Raw genomic sequence first — 21,799 nt, 5'->3', positions numbered from 1 at the left:
TCCCACCTATTGCCAATCAATGAAATGTCTTTTTAAATTCCAAGGCAGGAAAAACATAAAGAAGGGCAAAAAGATAATATGTGATCACCATTATGGAAACATACGAAAAGCAACAGCTCACAGTGAGAGAGAGAGAAAGAGAAGCCTGTCAGAGATATGTGGGTTGTTGTGTTTCCTTTGTGCCAGCTCTCTTTAACTAATTTATGATTCAGGGGACTCGCAACTACAAAACAAATGGGGAAAATATGAGGAGGACAGAAAACAAATGAGGAGGTTAAAATTGAGAATCAGGCAGGAAGATCAGCGAGAATCCAATGGGAGCAGAGAAATGTATTTTGCTCCAAGAGTCCTTTAAGGTGAACGGAAATGAAGGACCCTGATATGAAAGAAAAAGACAAGAAGGGGAAAAGGAGGAGAGGGAGTGGGGTGTTTCCCTGAGGCGGAGATGTGTTTGTGTGTGAACTAATCTCTCCCTCTCTGTCTCTGTCTCTCTCTCTCTCACACACACACACACACCCTCCCTCTCTCTCTCTCTCTCTCTCTCTCTCTCTCTCTCTCTCTCTCTCTCTCTCTCTCTCTCTCTCTCTCTCTCACAGTCACTCAGTTGCAACAACACGCTCACCGAGGTCGGCAGCACAAAGCAGAGACACTGTCTTACCAGCTTTCACACACTCTCTCCACACCTCACTCGAACACACGCGCGCAGACATTCAACACACACCTCCTCAGCAACACCCGGGAGCTGAAGTCTAACTGACGAGAGGAAGGAAGGACACTGGTGAAGAGAAGAAGAAGTAATAGAAGCTGAAGAAGAAAAGATAAAGACACATTTTGTAAACCATCAATAAGGTAAGACTTTTATTTTATCTCATCCATTCAATCACAGCTTATCTGTATTTAAAAAGCCACCCCACTGTGTAAATCACTGCCAATGTTTACACAAAGTGAGACGCGAACATCAATTAGAACACAGTGCAAAGTCTCATCTCATGCTGCAGGGAAGGGGTACCTGTACAGTTTCAGAGTGTATAGTGTCGTGCAGGTGCTAATGCACAAGAGCACTTCTTAGTTTTGTTACACACTTGTTCCTTTACTTTAGTGACGCAAGCAATCTGAAGAAATTACTTTTTGCACCTTGACAGAAACAGTGTTCTTATTTGTTTTTTGGGTTTTTGACCTTAAGAGAGTATATTGATGATAATTGAGGTATTTATTTTTCTTGGTTTGGTATTGGTTTGTAGTATTATGTCACCCAGCCAACTCCAATTAATTATTACTTTCATTTAGCTGGTTAAATAGTACAACAAAACGTCTTTACGGTTTTTTTCCCACCTTTATTCCATATTGGTTTCTGACTGTGACTGTTACTGCTTTTAAAAACATTTTAACCAAGGTGTGGTTTATACCCACATTTAACCTGACCTTAACCATAGCGTTGTTACATCAGAATACTGATTAACAGTTATTTGTTATGTTTTTGAAAGGCACAAACAGATGATGTCATCCTGTTGATAGTGGCAATTGGGAAATGCATCGTCCGGGAGGGCATTGACCAACAACGTTATTTTTGGCGTTTAGCGAGGATGCTGGCTTGGTAGTCACATACTTCCAAGTCACTTCCTTCAGAAACGAAGCAAGTATGCTTCCAAGCCACGGCTTCGGAAAACGAAGAAGAATGGAACAGGCTAACAAGTGTGCCACTCTCTCTAACGGTTTCAACATAAACTGTACCGAAAATAAATACCTCACGATGTCTATCTAATTATGAACTTGCTTTACTTTCACGGAACACATTTTTGGTGATAGCAAATGTAACAAAGTAACATATTTACCAACACATGTTCTACGCCACTACATACTTACATTTAAATGTGTGCTGCGTGGGTTTGCAATGGCGGAAATTGCGTTGGCATTCTTCGTTGCAGGTTAAGTGGATGCAATAGAAATCCCACAATTATTATATCACTACAAATGAATGACTCAAGTGTCTGTTCATTTTAAAACAAATTAATACAAGGGGGGTTGAATCGTTGAATCCTACATGTAAAAGGCAGAACCACTTTTTTCTTTTCTAAACTACTTCCGTCAGTGGTCTTGACCAGTTTGCATTTATAAAGAATACACAAATGTGTATAATCGTTAATGTCAGATATGTACTAAGTAAATACATTTGTTCCTGCTCAAGATTAGATTCAACTTTATTGCAGTTTGTGCACAAAGCAGTAAAGTGAAAAGTAATGTTCACAATCTATAGAATAAAATATAGAATGAAATGAATGATGAATAAACAGTGAGGGGTATGAATACACTAGATCAGGGGTGCCCAACCTTTTTTGAACTGAGAGCTACTTTTAAAGTTGCCAGTCTGCCGAGATTTACCAGTCCAAATAGAGAGGCATAGCCATTACTGACAGCCTACTGCCAGGTAAATACACACTTCTACTTGTATAAAACTGACCTTTGTACGATTAATACTTCATAAAATACTGCAGATCCTTTATCTCACCTCTTTCTAATCTACACACATACAAGTATTTAACTGAAGTTACACAACAGTGTTGTTGATACAGAGTTGGAGTTTATTCACACGTCACACTACAGTGGGTAATGTTTTCAAGACACATTGAACAGTGCTGCCACATATGACACAGGGAAAAAAGAAAAGACACGGAACCCTTTCTTTGCCATTATATAAAAATAGTGTTGCTACAAAAGTATAAATTAGGCTTAATAATAAGACAACTCAGATCTGAAGCTACTCAGGAATCTGCTGCCAAAGTGCAATAAAAAAGACAACATTAATAGAATCAAGCCCTTTTTTGTAGCATTTTAGTAGATTATAAAAAGAAATGCCTTTAAAATAGGATGCAAGCAACACTAGTTTCTTAACCTGAATTGATAATAGACTATAATCAATTTAAGTTTGCATTCTTATACCATTTTGTACAATAATTATAATGAATAAGTTCAAACAAACTAAAACTTACAGCTGATTAATAACGGTATCTAACTTGAGTTTTTATTATATTAAAAACCTGTTGAAATGCTACTGTTATTTTTACTGTCCCCCAAAAGCGGGTCGGCAGCCTCCAGGAATGCTTCTTTCACAACTTTGCCGTCTTTGAAAGACGTCATGTGTTTCGCAAGAACGTGACTGACACGATAAGATGCTATGGTAGCAGCCTTGCTCTTGTTGTTGGGCCTGGTGAAAATGGACTGCTGTGCATGTAGCTGTCCTCTCAGGCCCCTCCCCTTTTGGGAGCGTAGGACAGAATTTTAGGAGGGAATTCCGTCTCGTAGCGTTTGTGCACTGCTTTGAAATGTCGCTCCTAAATTACCCTTCTTCGATAAAGCCACGCTCGCATTGCAGATGAGGCAGATGGACTTTGAATTGGAATAGATACAAAAATAATCATCCTCCCACTCGGAGTGAAATTATATATTTTGGGCTTTTTTGCTTCTGCCATAATTGCGGTCTTGTGTGTGTGCAGACTGTCACTCCTGTTGTCACGGACAACGTCAGCGAAATAGTGCCCACTGCCCACCAGCCACGCCCCGACACATGGGGTCACGCCGGCCAATCACAAAGCTTTGATGCGTTCAAGTGCATTATTCTAGCACAGGAAGATTATGTTATAGGACATTAACGATGAAACAGAATATTGTTGTTCTATTTTTAGACACATCTCGCTTTCGAGATGTTCGAGATCTAGTGCAGGGGTTGGGCACCCCTGCACTAGATATACACAGTAGCCTATGAACAGTATTAACGGTGTGTATGAATATGCTAAGATATATAAAGTATGAAAATGGTAAGCAGTGCAAGTATAACATTTATAGATATTAATTTCAGCGCTCAGCTCGACATACCATGCGGATGCGACTCGTTTCCCATTAAGCATTTCGCTTCTGCAGCTCGTGGAGAGAAACTGCGCCGCCTCGCTCTCAAGGCTGCCGGCGTCTTTGTCCCGCGAGATTTCAACGTCTCGAGCCTCCAGAGCAAATGACTAACCATCATACAACGCACTAGCAAGACGGCGATCGCAATTGCGCAGGTCTGCGTCGGTCTCGCTCATCTCAAACAAGCCTATTGTCTGCTCTCTCTCTCTGTGTGTGTGTGTGTGTGTGTGTGTGTGTGTGTGTGTGTGTGTGTGTGTGTGTGTGTGTGTGTGTGTGTGTGTGTGTGCGCGCGTGCGGGCGCGTGTGCGTGCGCGTGTGTGTCAAAACAAACTGTGAGCAATCTGTGTTATGTGAGAGGTTAATGATACAACAAGATGCAGCGAGTCTCATAAAGAATGAGCTCACGGTAGTTAACCATTAGCCTACATTCTGTACTTGTCAATAATGTTCAATCTGTGATACTGTTAGAAAGAAGTACATGGCGTCCTTAGAACGATCATCTGTTTTACAGTTAGTTTTGTGGCTTTTCCAATAAATAGAAGAAGGACCGTAAAGTTGGCATGAACAGTGACTAGACAACATTCAAGGTCAGACCCACAGAAACCTACGATGCAATAGAAAAGCTCTCACCAAAAAACAAACAAAATCATCTTACTTGAAAAAAGAGAAATTCTGCGGTACATTATTTATCCTTTAAAATCTTCTAGATTTAAAAAAAAAAAGTTTAGTTGGAAACAAGGTGTGAACGCAACATAGACATATATTTTTTATTTTTAGTTTACATTATGTTGTTAGATATCAGTGCCTTGTTTACTAAATTAAATATATTTTGAATATACTACGAATTTGGAGCCTAGTTTCTGGCCACTCTAAGAAATGTAATCCAAATTGCATTGCTCTTTTTTAGCTGTTTTTGGTCTCCACCCACTCCTGAGGGAAATATCTGGCTCTTTTTCTTTCAAATGTTTCACTTTACTACTTTGGTGTGTTTTTGCTTTAAACAACACTTCGAGAGAGGTAAGAGCGACCCAAAAGAGTAACGTTGGGGACAGGAATACTAAAACTATGAGCTAAAGTTGCTATGAAACTCTCTATATCTGCTGAATCAGGCAATAAGTGGGGTCACTACAAGCAACACATGTTTTACAAATAGTTATCTAATCCATTATTAATTCCAAAATGTACTTTAGTTCAATGGAAACATGGCGAGAAAGCGTGAGCCAGAGCAATTTGGATCAAAAGCAAAATGGATATTTTTTTGGGCGAAAATTAGGGACATTGGACGATTTGAGAGGGAGATAAGAGGCTGAGAGCGACACTGACAAAGACATTGCATCAAATCTAGGGGTTTGATGTGTGTGTGTGTGTGTGTGTGTGTGTGTGTGTGTGTGTGTGTGTGTGTGTGTGTGTGTGTGTGTGTGTGTGTGTGTGTGTGTGTGTGTGTGTGTGTGTGTGTGTGTGTGTGTGTGTGTGTGTGTGTGTGTGTGTGTGTGTGTGTGTGTGTGTGTGTGTGTGTGTGTGTGTGGGGGTCTCTGCCACCTTGGTAGAAGAGTACATTATGGCTGTTTGGGCACATTAAGGCACATTAGCTGGAGGAGCAGTCCTGAATAATGCATGGCCCTTATTTTTGAGCAGAGTGCATACGTCCTCTGAAGCGCACTGAAGCAACTGGGTTACACACACACACACACACACACACACACACACACACACACACACACACACACACACACACACACACACACACACACACACACACACACACACACACACACACACACACACACACACACACACACACACACACACACACACACAGTCCATCAGTGACTTTGACATGCTCTCAAAATGACTACATTTGGCGAACTAGCACCTCACTGTGCTGTAGTGTGAACAAGCATGACATGCCCATGAGTGATTGTGTGTGTGTTGGTGTGAGAGAGCAGTTCGTGTCTGACTGATAATATCTTGAAGACATCTCCAAATATCTTCATGCCGGCATTAAAAGAGGCAGCAGTATTCTCAGTGCGCTCTGCTGAACGGTCGTCAGGTCTAACAGGGCAGCCATGGACTCCATTAACGTCTCACACACAAACTTTTAGACACACAAGCGCAAGCAATGCACTTACATGACAGTCATCTTCAGACTTCCGACAATCAAACGCTTTAAGTGACATTTTTACGATTGACTCCTCTCAGTTTCATCATAGCGTGCTGAATGATCTGGCCTTATCCGTTACCTAACAGTTTCGATCCAAGTGAAATATCATTTAACATCTACGCTCACGGAAATCACTGCAGGCCTAAAAGGGAGAGCCACATCATCTGCAGGAACTTGTTCACTTTCGTATTACTGACAGATAAATATGACGTAACTTCGGATCTATTTTATATCATTCAGAATGCACAAATATCAATTTCGTTTATCGTACAAGCTGAAATATTTCACCTAACAACCTTTGCAAGTTGGTGCTAGTTTAATTTCAAAATGAGTTGTAAATGTTTGTGTACATGTTAAATGCTTGTTTGTAAATGAGCATCCTCTTGAAAATGTGTAACCTATCAATAAACAATATGCTCTTTTACTCAAGTTTATATTTAGCTTTAAAGACACGTACTCTTGTTGATCCATTCAGGTATTTGAGAGGCACTTTGACATCAGAGTTTTGTGAATCGGTCGCTAAAAAGGAATCAAATCCACAAGTAACGGCACCGAAAGATGGAATGAAGACAGATAATAAAGCAACATCATGGTTTGTCTTATCAGAATGCACATTTTGTCTTTACTCGTGTTAAAAGGTTGCCTTTCGGCCGGCAGTCAAGAGTTAGATGCCGGGGTGATGATGCAGTGCTGCTAGAGGAAGGTCATTCAACAGTGTTTGTAATCAAACCAGCCAGTGTCAGGGTGAAGATTAATTGGTGAAGGGTGAAGTGACTCCAGCTTAGCAGGGAAATGCATATACACACACAAACACACACACGCACACACACACACACACACACACACACACACACACACACACACACACACACACACACACACACACACACACACACACACACACACACACACACACACACACACACACACACACACACACATACACACACACACACACACACACACACACACACACACACACACACACACACATACACACACACACACACACACACACACACACACACACACACACACACACACACACACACACACACACACACACACACATGTACACTGTTGGGGCCGTCAGACCTCAGCCTCTATGAGGTGACACAGACTCCTAGTGGGTGGCAGATGGAGGAAGTGTGTTATTATGGTCCCACCCTGTGTTCTGGCCAAGACCTGCAGGCGTGGACAGCAACACCAAACTGTTACTTCATAACCCCAGAGGGTGAGGGAATCTTACATCTTGTCTTTAACCCACATTTTAGAAGAGTTATTCACAACGTCGTATCTTAAGCTGCTTATTCCAAAATGATGCATTCATGTTACTGCTGTAGATGTTGAAGGCTGTGCTAATGTTGCACGGTTAGGTCAAATATAAATTCTCAAGCCCAGTTATCATTGTTAAGCAGACATATTTTAGGTTAAGCACACAGAAATCACGAAGGCCAGCAACTCAAAAGCATTTCGACCACAATGACATATAGAGAAGTTAATTTGGCTCTGGATTGTTTGCCTATAGTATTTCGTTTTTTATTTTATTTTGGGATTTAGGATTTTCCTGTCGCGTACTCTCCTGCACACGGAGCTCAGAGGTCAGCGACAGAGCAGCGGTCCTGTGGCTGGCTGGGTTTCACTGTTTGGCTCAAGGGCACAACAGCAGGATTAGATTTATGTCAACACACTGGGCTCCAGCCAAAGGGTTCAGGCTGAGAGATGATCATCCAACTCTCAATGCACATCATCACTTAACCCGAGTGAAATACTGAGAGAATATAGAGAGACTTGACCGAGAGATAATAGTGTAGTTGATAATATATATGAAAGTACTGGAAATGTGTACTTTTTTTGTAGAGAATAGTAGTAAGAGGAGCAACAATTTGCAAATTCCATGCTGCCTAAGATCTGCATTACGGCTGAAGCAAAACATCTCTTTTTGAACAGCAGCCCAAAACTCTCCTAAAAGTAAAACCAGTCCCATCGTATTGATAGGCTGCACCGCCCCCCCCCCGCTGTCCGGTCAATTAAGATCAATCAACCCAATCTCCCATATCGACCTCCTCTGTACAGTAACACAGTCATTAGACACGCTGCTGGCCGGAAACATTTCACAGGGAGGTCATGGAGGGCAAACAAAAACTCCAGAGGGAGGAGCAGAGCTTTAGATTTGCGGGGTGACCTTGATGGATACCAGACAGTAAGAGGGGGGTAACATCACGTGTGTGTGTGTGTGTGTGTGTGTGTGTGTGTGTGTGTGTGTGTGTGTGTGTGTGTGTGTGTGTGTGTGTGTGTGTGTGTGTGTGTGTGTGTGTGTGTGTGTGTGTGTGTGTGTGTGTGTGTGTGTGTGTGTGTGTGTGTGTGTGTGTGTGTGTGTGTGTGTGTGTGGTTAGTGATGTCTCTCATTCTTTTCATTTGCAGAAACGACTGTCCTGGGGACTGTGTGTGTGAGTGTTGTGGTGTGACAGGGAGGAATGAGGTGGGGTGTGGGGGTTAAGTAGGAAGGAAATAAAGCCATTCAAGTGTCATAAAGTGCTTGGTCAATCAAGACCACCCCATGCTAGGCACCTCATGGCATTTGCTGTGTGTGTGTGTGTGTGTGTGCGTGCGTGCGTGCGTGCGTGCGTGTGTGTGTGTGTGTGTGTGTGTGTGTGTGTGTGTGTGTGTGTGTGTGTGTGCACGTACACATACACATCCACACACATACACACACACACACACACACACACACACACACACACACACACACACACACACACACACACACACACACACACACACACACACACACACACACACACACACACCTCATACATTAGAGGGAACACATTTGGTAATCATTTACTGTGATTTCAACGTTAAGGATCTCTGTGTATTGACATCTTGCCACTAAGCTGCACATTCTCTTAACCATCCCAATACAACTTTGTAAGAAATGACCCCTCTGATGATTCAGGACTCACTCATTGCTCTATATTCATTTTTTTAAACTCATGATTGGAAATTTGACATGAACGCACAAACATGCAGCTGTCTGACAGCGGGATGCTGCTGGGTTAACCTCACCTGCCTGAGCAGCAGATTCTAACATTGAAGGCAAAGCGCTGAAAGACACCATCAGTCCTCTGACATGTTTGTCTACTCATTTCCATTTGCCTCACACAGCGGTTACTTCTGCTGAAGTACAGCAAAATGTCAACTTTTAAATCATTGTCATATCACTTCAGTCTATCACTTCCTGTGTTTGCACAATGTATTTTTTCACTAGAGCTACAGTTACTATGGCTTATTTGGGACATAATCCCTTATTACTTTACATAATGTCAAATGTGTGAATGAAACCAGTAAGACTGGAGTGTTTGAAAAGAAAGATATCGACAGTGCAGCTTTTAAAAACCTAAATATAGCTGCTAGCCGGGGTATCTGTTTCTCTCTGTCGCCTGTGTTGACTTTAAGGCTGAACAGTTGGGACACCAATCAGACTAATCGTCCATTTTGGCCATCAAAGCCACCGGCAGCCGGTTTGGTTTATTACTATCGCCGCAGGGCTCCGTTTGGCCTGAACACCACACCAACTGTGGCATCATCTGTAACCACCACCACCCTGATTCTCTCACTCTTACTCTCTCTTTTTCCATCCCTTACAACCTCCTGGCTTTAACACTCTTCGGTCCCTGGGGTGTACTGTCCAGGTGAGAGGGATCATAACAATAGTTGCCATGGTAAGCTAGCAGCAGGAGCCCAAACACACCTGATGACGCTAGTACATCATTTATTTTTCTCTGTCTCTTTCCTTCCACTGTTCTTCCTCCATCCCTCAAATCCTCCTCATGTTACAAAAACACCATCTGCTTTTTTGCCTTATTTCACTCTCTGTTTTGTTTTGAGTTCCTTCTGCACGTACAGCGTATAATCCAGAAAAATGCGGTTCAGGGCTCAGATCATATTTGGGCTCGCTGGCCCGTGATGATATTGACCAGACACAACTTGCCCGCCCCATCTGTTGCCCTCGTTCCAGACACCCATGTGTACACAAGTATGACTATGACACTTATAATGTACAGCAAACAACGCTGAATTAACCCAAAAAAGAAAACAACAGCCCCGGAGCTGCTGACCTCGCAGATGTGCCAAGAGGGACGCACACTAATCCTCCCATCCCTGCAAATTACCCCACACACACACACACGCACATACACACACACACACACACACACACACACACACACACACACACACACACACACACACACACACACACACACACACACACACACACACACACACACACACACACACACACACACACACACACACACACACACACACACACACACACACACACACACACACACACACACACACACACACACTGTATACATCACTTCAGGGGACATTACATTGACTTACATGCATTTCCTGGAGACTTATCCTAACCTTAACCCTAACCAACACATGCCTGACCCTTACCCTTAACCTTACCCTAACCCTAACCCTAATCCTAAACCTAACCAAGTCTTCACCCTAAAATTAATGATTCCCCTTATGGGGACCTCCAATTTGTCCCCATAAGGGAGGCGAGTCCCCACACCTGACTGTGTAAACAGATTTAGGTCCCCACAAGTATAGTAATGCTAGGCCACACACACACACACAGAGTCCTGCCCCCCTCAGTGTCCCATCACTCAGTGACAGTCGGGTTAAATCCACTCTGACAGGTCAGTCTCTCCTCACTGTCAGGCCAAGCTGTCAGGGCCAATTTGACTGTGAGAGACACCACATGTTATGTCGGTGTGTGTGTGTGTGTGTGTGTGTGTGTGTGTGTGTGTGTGTGTGTGTGTGTGTGTGTGTGTGTGTGTGTGTGTGTGTGTGTGTGTGTGTGTGTGGTGTGTGTGTGTTGTGTGTGTGTGTGGTGTGTGTGTGTGTGTGTGTGTGTGTGTGTGTGTGTGTGTGTGTGTGTGTGTGTGTGTGTGTGTGTGTGTGTGTGTGTGTTCTGGCAGAGAGATGGGCACAGGGGTGTGAACCAAGCACAGTGTGAGCTTTGTGAAGCTGCAGTAAAGTGATGTGTTATCTTCGCAGATATCACCTCCACCGCATTTTACACACATTTTTGTTTTGTATTTGTTAATTTTCTTTGTTTATTACCAAAACCTCTCAAAACCACTACTACTTAACACTTTTCTTTTTTACTTTGGTTGGTGGGACCATGGATCAAGAAATTAGATCTTAGTTTCTGTAAATATCTTCTCTCATAAAGGGCTGTACGAAGCACAGAAGGGATATACGTTCCTGGATTGATTGCTTTGTTAAAATATATTGGTAAATATATTGTTAAGGTGATTCTGTAAAAATATGATTTGTGACACTACAGCAAACCATTAATTTTAGATCGCCACATAGTAGTCAATATTCTCTAATACACTCAAAAATAAATCCAGGTATTCTTGATTTTGAAATTCTATGAAATGCACAACCTGCATACTGAGAAATTACTCCCATATGCCTTTGAATGCCAAAGTACACAAGAGTTTGAAACTTCGGTGTAAAGTTGTGCAGTGTTTGTCTTTCTTAAAGACTGAAGCCAGGTTGTTAGTTGTGTTATTATCAGAATCTACCTACGGGTACAAATAAATAACCTGAACCTGAACCTTATTAATTATTTATAATAACTGAATTTCAACTTCAAACAGTGGGTACACTACTTTTACAAGAAGAAGAAAGGCACACAAAAAAGAGACTAAGGAAGACATGAATTACAAAAGGTAAAACAGAAGGAGAAAGATGGCTCCATGATGTACCTGACTCAGGAGATGACCAAGCATTACCAGACTGCTTCACTCTCTCCCACCACCTTAAAACGAAATGGCATGTGCTGGGCCCTGTGCCAGGTGGGTCAAATAAAAGCACACACACCCACACACAGTAGATTGTATGCCCAGACTCTCGTCTAATAATCATTGCAAACACACACACACACACACACACACACACACACACACACACACACACACACACACACACACACACACACACACACACACACACACACTCTCAGCGTGCGTAGATTTGCTATGTGTCTCTTACACACACACATTTTGTATGCATGTACACACACACTGACACACAAAGATTCCCTTGATAAAACTGGATTTCCTAATCACACACCCCCCCGAGCACTTCATCATAAAACAACAACAGTACTTTAGAAGCCCCACTTTTCCTCCAGCACACCCCCCCCCACACACACACACACAATACACACACTAGAGAGGGGTAGGCATTTTGGTGTTTGATACGGTTGACCCAGATCTTGGAGCGAGCGTGGCTGAAGATGCGAGGGAGGAGGGAGGAAGAGGGGGAAGGGGGTATCTGGCTGTTATGCATGTATGAGTGAATACGATGATGAGGGGGTGAAAGGGCGGTGGGTGTGGGCTGCTTTGCTGCCCAGAGTGATTTTTTTTTTTCTTCTAAAGGGTCTAATTTGAAAACCAGTAGGGCGCTGATGGGTAAAAGACAGACAGACCTCAGCAAAGGTCAGAGCGAGAGAGATAGAGAGAAGGCAACACATAAAGACATTATCAAATTGACACAACGTTTGGAGAGGCTTTTAGCAGGCACCAGACGTCCCCTACTGTATAATCTGTCTGCCAGCCACGATGGAGGTCCTTTGTGTGAATCATCTGTATTTGTAAAGTAACTAGATCAATGTGGTTTGTTTTTATAATGCTAATCCGCCATTTTGCACATAAACTCGGAGGCTAGCTAATCCTTGTCTTTATTCCTTATCAGATAAACACTATGTTTACAGTGCTTATATTTGGTTCACTTGACAGCTAGTAGATGCACAATAATGCTTTGTTATACAAATCGTTTTTGTAAAACAATATATCTTTAAAAGGAAACTGTAGATGAAGAGAAATGACATGTGTTGATGTGTGTTATATGAGCTGCTATTGACACTATTGCACCACCATTTAACATGTTAATACATTGTGGGCTGAATGCCTCAATGTTCACCATGGAAATAATCTTGATATAAATAATACTACAAACACTTTTCGTAGCTATAGAGGAAGAGGCTCTTGTCAGTATCTTTATTAGTCCTCTTTATGTCTTCTTCTTCACTCTTAATCCCTTTATAAAAAGATCAGATCTCCTCCTCGTGCTGATAACCAAGCACATCCTGAGCCAGTACCTGGTGCAGGGTGCCTCCAACTCCTGACACAGATAGACAGAGTGCCTACAAGAGGCCAAACTGCTTGACCTCAACAGAAATGGGGGAGTTGTTTTCTCTCTCTCATCCACATCTTATGTTTCTTTTATCTACCCTATGAACTTTGAAATACCTGGCAGCAGGCAGAACGTTGTATTGGGCTTAAACTGATATTTGTAACATCTTGGGGGAAAAAAGAGGAAACTGGACTAGTATCATACATCTTCAAATATAACTCCTCGAGCGTTCATTGTCCGCCTTGTCTTCGGTGAAATAAATGACGAGCACAAGAAGAACGGCAGCAGTCGTCCCAATGAGGAGCACGACTGATTCCCATTTTTCTCAGATGGCTTCATCTATTTTGAATACAGACCTCCCTAGGAGTGTTGGCCGAGTGTTGGCGGGTAATGGAAACGGAATGGGAAAAAGGACCAGCCTTGTTACATTTGGTTTTTATTCAGAGGCAAGATAGGCAGAAGATGAGATAAATGTGTGCCCTAATCAGCATGTGCGATTGGTGGAGCAGGAACAGGCCGGGGGAAGGTATATGAACACATAAAACTGATAAAAGTGCGGCATGGTGGAAGTTTGCGGGTAGAGAAAAACAAACGGTGTAATAAATGAAGGTGAGACCCAGAAAATAAAGGAAAGGGAAGGAGTCCAAAGTGTTAAAGGGAGATGGATGAGATGGGATATGAACGTAAGAAGAAAGAATAGAAAGCAGACAGAGAGAGAGTTATCTGACTCTCACAGCCCAGGTGATATGACAGGCTTGGCAATCCAAAGCGTTTTACCACGCCACCCCCCACCCAGAACAATCTTCTTTCTGCCTAACACACACACACACACACACACACACACACACACACACACACACACACACACACACACACACACACACACACACACACACACACACACACACACACACACACACACACACACACACACACACACACACACACACAGCACCTCGATCCTGCCTGCCTTCCGCCAATCTCCTCCCTTCCTGCCACCCTCCATCGCGCTGTACAGGGTAATCCTTCCCCCACCCCGCCAAATACCACCGTTCAGTAAAGATATTAAGATATTTCCAAGGGTCTGGTTTGGAGACAGTCGCATGCTGCATGCTCATACAAAAAGCAAAGACACTGCAGACATGCAGATGAAATGACACGCACGCACGCACGTGCGCGCACACACACACACTTACACTTTAAGATACAGACTCTCCCGATACACAGCATCTGCCTTTCACAGATAATTACACCCCACCCTCCCCTATCCTCATTTTGCTCTCCATATCCATCGTTTCCAGGCTGGCAAGATACTTGTGTTTGTCAATATGGAGAATGCACGCATCATCAAAAATCCAGGCATCGTTTTGTTGTTGTTTGTTCTCCATTTATCCCGTCCCGCTAATGTGAATCACAAGGGGGGGAAGACAAGGACTTGCAATGACTCATGTGAGCCTCATTAAGCAGGGCTAAGAGGCTAACTGAGCTCATATGGTGATGATAAAAGAGCTGTCCAGCCGTTAAGCGGTGCTAATGAAGTTGGCCATTTTGTTTTTATTTTGTGTGGCTTACGCAAAAAGAACTGGCAAAAGATCCCCAAAATCCTTTACAATCCTGAAATGCAGCTAGATTTAATTTGTGTGCAGACATTAAAATCATTTGTAACACATCTGATTTAGAAAAACAATGTAATGTGATGTATGGAGCAAAACAAATTATTCCAAAAATAAAATTGCATGAAAACTAAAATCAGAAACACTATACCCACATACCCGCAATGATAAAATGACAACTCTCCATTCTATAGTCCTTTTTCTTGTGCCATATTTGAACAAAAAGTGCAAATCTTACTGACAATGTATCTCCAAGAAAGGTGTTTGCAGCAGGGGAAATTAACAAAAGACACATTCTATTTGTACATAGAGCTGCTTCTCATATTTAAATCCAAATCCTGTCTCGTATCCAATTCGTCAAGATTAGAAGTGAATTCACTCAAAAATATTTCAGGGCAGAAAGGTGCTCTTCTGTTTTATTTATGAGCAGCTGAGAGGCTGCTGCAGGGCATCCCCATTAGCATGGTGCCAGGGTTTGTTAGCAGATAAACAGGGACGGATTCAAACAACTCACAAAGAGAGTCAGGAACAGGCTGAGAACAAAAGGTGAGGGTTGAAGAGGACAAGGAAAGGTGAGAAGTAGGGTGGGGGAGGGTAGAGGAGAGAGTAAGGGAGGAAGGTCATTAGGTAAGGTGGAGGTGAACAGAGCTGACAGCAGGGGAATATACAAGCTCACAGAGGAGTCAAGGGACTCCGCCACCACTTAACTCAAGGCATGTGTCTGGCTGTGCCACACACACACACACACACACACACACACACACACACACACACACACACACACACACACACACACACACACACACACACACACACACACGGTCAGGGCCCCTCCCCGTCGCTATATTACGTGCAGGGTACCCCTTGCCCGTCAGGCTTCTACGGGCAGGGCGTCCCATAGACCTTCATTGCGGACAGCGGACCCCTTGACCGTCAGGCTTCTACGGGCAGGGCGTCCCATAGACCTTCATAATGCCTATTTTAAGGTTAATTTGGCCATTAAAATGCGTTTTGATGTCATTTTATGCGAGTAATGAGTTTTTATTTCTGATTATTTGTGCAGTATACATGTACATGATGTTTAGTTTGCTAGTTATGACGAAGATTACTTCATGAATGTGTACACATTCATGGTTGCTAAGGTGGTTGCTATGGACGCTGCAACAGCTCCCAGACCACGTGATCAACAACAATGGCCAACCTTCGTGTTATTCTCGGTGGAAAATGCCTATTTTAAGGTTCATTTGGCCATTAAAATGCGTTTTGATGTCATTTTATTCGAGTAATGAGTTTTTATTTCTGATTATTTGTGCAGTACATGTACATGATGTTTAGTTTGCTAGTTATGACGAAGATTACTTCATGAATGCTAACGTTTTTTTTGGTGGAAATGTGTTTTTTCACAGCAAAGTCACCCTCTGTACTTGGACTTATTGGGAGAATCTAAAGGCAAGAACATCCCAAATATTAAAACTGCGGTCACAGACGTGCACGCAGTTGTGGGCGGGCCTTCGCGTCCGAGCGCCTGTCGGGGAGGGTCACCGGTCGTCCCGGCGTCCTGCAGGCGTGCTGGAGTCGTAGTAAATGAGCTGCGTGTGATCTGACCAGGAGGTATTAGGCTTGTGTGTTAGTGGTTCTGGCTGTGTAAGCAGGGTGTTGATTTGTGGTTGATGTTATAGTTGTTGAATGGAGGTATAGTTAAGAGTTGTTTGAGTTTTTACGGGATATATTTGGCGTGTTAAAGAAATGTGTACAGTCCAACAATAGTTCAAGCCACTACAGGGATTTGAACCCTGTCTCATATGAGAGTCCATACCAGTGGTGTTTTCTTTTTGTGGCTGTGTGTATTGATCAAAAAGCAAACCTACAATACAGTTGTTAATGTGATGTTGTCAATGGCACAACAATGATGCGTGAAGCTGTGTGTTGGGTAATAGTGATGTATGACTAAATATGTAGTTGTAACATATGTATTGCACTGTATTGCAGGATAAAATTGATCTGACGTAATTGGGAACAGCATGCTATGTAATGTTAAATGTGGAAAAACAAAGAGATTAGATTAATTCACTGGCTTATACTTATAGGATAATATTGGACTATAAATGAATAATATTACACCAAATAAATAAGTAAACACATGTATATTCATTCACTGGCCATTCATTTAGAAAATGTAACTCCAAAAAGACAAGTAACACTATTTAGCATTTTGGCTAATCATTCCTGTTGGCTAAGCTAACACTGTGATGCAGTTCCACCAAACACAAAAGTAATATATAAAAAGGATAATATTGGACTATAAATAAATAATATTACACCAAATAAATAAGTAAACACATGTATATATTCATTCACTGGCCATTCATTTAGAAAATGTAACTCCAAAAAGACAAGTAAAACTATTTAGCATTTTTGCCTAATCATTCCTGTAGCTTCTTGGCTAAGCTAACACTGTGATGCAGTTCCACCAAACACATAAGTAATATATAAAAACAGAGAGATTACATACCTTTCCCGTGGTGGAAGTTCAACATCCGAGTCACTACTGCCCGGATCCAGGTCTGGCTGGAGGAGATCTTCATCATCCGACGAAGAGTCATCTGGTATGATCATAGCCCCGCTATCGTCAGCTAGCATCTCTAGCACCTGCTCGCCTCGGTGGTGAAGCTCTCCCTTCTGGCAGCGTAATGCGTAATGGAGCCGGAGCAGGCGTAGTTTATACTACGCAGCATCATATATTTGGAACCCATTGGTCGATTTGGGTGATTGACACCTTTTCTGAACCGCTAGAGCCAATAGAATCGAGTGACAGTTAGTAAGTCCCGCTAAACACTTACGTCAAGTAGAGAGAGGTTTGCGTAAACAGCACGTGAGACAGCATTAGCTCGGTACTGCAAAACGTTATACCTACTCTGCTGCCATGAATGTAATGATAGATTATCAGGAACAATTCTAAAGTGACTAAGAGACATTGGATTAACCTTAAGCAGCGTTTTTATTCCCTTGAACAAGAGCTTTGATCACAAAACAGCAACGGTAAGACATACTTATTGTTATGGTTTTGAAAACTGTTGTTTTTTTTCTTCTCTGTTCTGGCTGATAGCTCAGTGAGTTTGTGTCCTACAGTGATGATACTTATAACAAAAATAATCTGTGGAGTATCAGCTTTCAGATGATATGTAGTTTGTGTAGAAAACATTAAGTTTTAAAGGTCGTTTTTGCTAGTTAGCACCGGAAGTAGCATCTGCCCGTTTTAGCTAAGGGCTAATGCTAACGCTTCTTGTGAGACCTTTGTTTTGTTTCGGTAAAAATAGTTCTTATCGTCAGTTAGCTGAGATTCTTCTCGTTAATCTGGTATAAAACATTAATAGGTTTTTAAATATTAAGATGCTCTGAGACACAGTGTCGTGGAAAAAAAAAACAGGGTCCCCGCCGGCTTAACAGGTTAACCGTGGCGTGCGGTGCAGTGGGTTGTGCAGACGTTCTGCCCTTGACTGTTTGTTTACTCAATAAACGCATCTCCTCTTGATATTAGGCCATGTATGTTCCATACCAGTGGTATTAGCATTAGCACTGCACACACCCACAGCGTGTTCCAATGAAAAGCATACATATATATAAATAAAGTATTTATATATACCAATTGCGATATTACTCACGTTTGACACCGTGGAGCAGGGTTTCTATGTACCGAGAAGTGGGTAGTTTAATGAGTCTGTTGACGACAAAACCTCCGCGCACACAGACAGCCAAGGCAAGCTACCTGAATTAAGTCTCTCCCTAAACCGGCAATACCGGAAATGTGACATCCGGTTTGTCCTTCAAAATAAAGTTTTTCAAAATAAAGGTACATTTAATATTGACGTATCAAATTGATTAAAATGTCTTACACAACACATGTATCGAGACAATAAATGAACTGTTTATATAGTCGATCAACACTGTGTATGTTACTCATTACAGGATAATCACATGGCACTAAATCAGACCGGCTGTTCTCCTCTGTTTACATCCTGCTGGTTTAAATTATGTGTTCTATAGGCTCTGTGCACAAGATTGAGTTGAGTAGTGAGCCATTCGTTTTTTTTCATGGTGAGATGTCTGCTGAGAGGTCCTTGTATACCTCGCTGACTTTGAGGACATCTGGGTCTGGCAGCTCCCCCCGCACGGCCTTGTAACGTGTACTCCTTTTAACACAGCTACAATTACTTAAGACAATATATATTACCTTACACCGTCAGCAACTGTAAACTGCTTTGGCATAGTGGAAATGAACACCATGTCACTCACTCTGCCTGGTTTCACACACTATTAATTACACAAAAGAATTGTCAATTTAATTGAAAAGGTCGTTGATGCAATATACGAAATCAGCTCTTGGCACAAAGGAAATACTCATTAAATCATGGATTGGCTGTGAACACATACTGTTCTATTGTATTGCATAGAAAGATGTGTTACTGTTCTGCTTGTAGGGGAAATACTGTTTGTAGTCGTAGATAGAAAAACAAAGATGGAAAACATTTCACCATACATTGTTTAGGAGTTTTATATGTATTGGGTGTTTATAGTTAATGTGGGAAATTAATAAGCAGAGCTGTTGCTGGTAAATTTGTGTGCCATCATAATAGTAATGTGTATACAGCGTTTCGTGAATATCCGGAAAAATATCAAAAAAAAAAGTCATTTGAGACTGGTACAGAAATGGTACATTCTCTGTTAGCTTACGTTCGCCCCGATTGAGCTAGCAACTATTTTATTTGCAATTTAACATGATATTGGATATGGGCGTAACTTGTCCTGGACTGGAATTTTCCCGATCTTTTCCCGAGGAAGTGTTTGCGAAAAAGCGCTTAAAATGCATGAATAACACAGATTTTTCAAAATGGCCGACTTTCTGGGGGGCAGGGCTAATGGAAGCTATTTTGAAATATGTCTGCAATTCCATCAGTAATGTCTGTGGCAAGATTGGGGTAGTTTGGAGAAACTATATGTGACTAACGCACAATAGGGGGCGCTACTGACCTGGTGTACAAAAATGTAATTTTCTTTGTACAGTCTGGAAAAAGACGTTTTAACGATTTTAACGATTTTGTGGCATTTAAATCGTCAAAATTGGTACATGTTCCGTTAGCTTACGAGCTCCCCGTTTGAGCAGTCGACTATTCATTCGCAATTTAGCATCACATTGGATATGGGCTGATCTTGTCCTGGTTTGAAATTTTTCCGATCATTTTCCTAGGACAAGAATGCGAAAAGGCGCTTAAAATGGACATATTTCAAAATGGCTGACTTCATGGGGGGCGGAGATAATGGAAGCTATTTTGAAATATGTCCACATTTCCATGAGGAATCTCTGTGCCAAGTTTCGGGTAGTTCGAAGAAACTATATTTGACTACCGCACAATAGGGGGCGCTACTGAGACATATTTGCTAAAACGTCCGATTTTTTTCTACAGTCTGGAAAAGGTTGTGGGCTGTGACATGCGTTCCGAATTTAAAGGCCGTAACTCATTTTCTCCCTTACTTATGGCTCGGTACATTTTTTAACCCTTCGATTTCGAGAAAAAACTGAATAGGACACGCCCACATTTTTCATTGGTTGCGACCCTTTAAATCTCAGTTTATACTCACCCTGCCAGTATGTCTATGACAATATATATTTTTTTAGTCCATCGGTTCTTGAGATATAAATTAGTTGTGTTTTTGGCACCCGCTATTGTCCGAAATGAACATTGTTTGTTGTGCCTATTCCCCAAGACACACTGAACGTATCCACCGAAATCTGTGATATTTGGATACATTTTGGATGAATTGTGAGCATTTATGTGTAGGCCACACCCTTTTGCTAATACGTTTTGATTGATGTCGGCCACATTTTTCCACACCTCGTGCTCATTTTGTACGGTAATGTGTCTGCCCCTCCATTGATGCTGTGCACTAAGTTTGGTTTGGAAAATCAAGAAATTGGAATTTAAGTTAATATTTCAATGTTTTTCACATTATGCTAATTTAAAAAAAATCAAAGTAGGCGGAGCTTCGGGATATGAGAGGATAATATATAGAGCTGCTCCACCCGGATAAGTGTGCAAAATTTCAGGTCCGTCAGACTTACGCTGCGACTTTGTAAATTTTTCGAAACACTGAAGTTACACAGGTGGCGCTAGAGAGCAAGTTGAAACATTTTCTCCCATCGAATCCAGAATGTTAACATTTTCACCGGTCCTGGCGGCGTTGCCAAATGTCGCTACATGAATAGTGTCGTAACCCCCTCAAAAACAGGTCGAAAGTGCAGAACCGGTAACAGAAGAATAATAATACTGACGATTTCAATAGGTCTTTGCACTACGTGCTCAGGCCCTAATTAATGTAGGTCTTTATTGTAGACCTTTAGTGTTGCCGTCTGTGAGGAAAATACATGGGGCTCAGAGCCTCGTATTTTTTAAATCTTTTTTTCCTTCTAATTTGTTATTCTTTTCAAAATAACACACTGTTATTTACTCACCAATAACACACAATTATCCTTGCTTTTATTTATTGGTTTAATTCCATAATCTCGGTCTTTTTTGGTGTTCGTCAGGAACTGAATTTCAAAATAAAAATAACCGGAAACAGACGTAGGCATTTCGAGCGATTACCCAAGATTCTCAGCTACGCTGAATGGATGTTTTAGCCGCAATGCATGCTGGGATTTGGTGTTTATATTATATGAAATCCGGAAAACATTTTAAAAGAATAAAATAATACTTAATTCCGAGTGCTCTTGCTTTTCTCTTTGAAAGTCATCACATAACGGCATTGTAATACACGGTTCGGCTGCATTACATATTACAGATCTGCCGTAGTTCTTTATTTATAGCGCCCTGATGAGAAGACCTTTGGAAAAACT

The 21,799-nt window shown here is 41.9% G+C and overlaps 1 protein-coding gene across 1 annotated transcript in view; it reads left to right on the top strand.

Annotated features, from left to right (window-relative positions):
• The first annotated feature begins 605 nt into the window (after positions 1 to 605).
• Positions 606 to 21,799, top strand: part of hs3st1l2 (heparan sulfate (glucosamine) 3-O-sulfotransferase 1-like 2) — a 30,382-nt gene continuing 9,188 nt past the window's right edge. Inside the window, exon 1 of the mRNA XM_034091186.2 lies at positions 606 to 849. The gene's annotated coding sequence lies outside the window, so the exon portion shown is untranslated. The remainder of the gene's footprint in view (positions 850 to 21,799) is intronic.

Source organism: Pseudochaenichthys georgianus, chromosome 9 (assembly GCF_902827115.2).
Source record: "Pseudochaenichthys georgianus chromosome 9, fPseGeo1.2, whole genome shotgun sequence".
In the NCBI taxonomy this organism is placed as follows: Eukaryota; Metazoa; Chordata; class Actinopteri; order Perciformes; family Channichthyidae; genus Pseudochaenichthys; species Pseudochaenichthys georgianus.
This window is presented reverse-complemented; position numbering and strand designations above follow the sequence as displayed.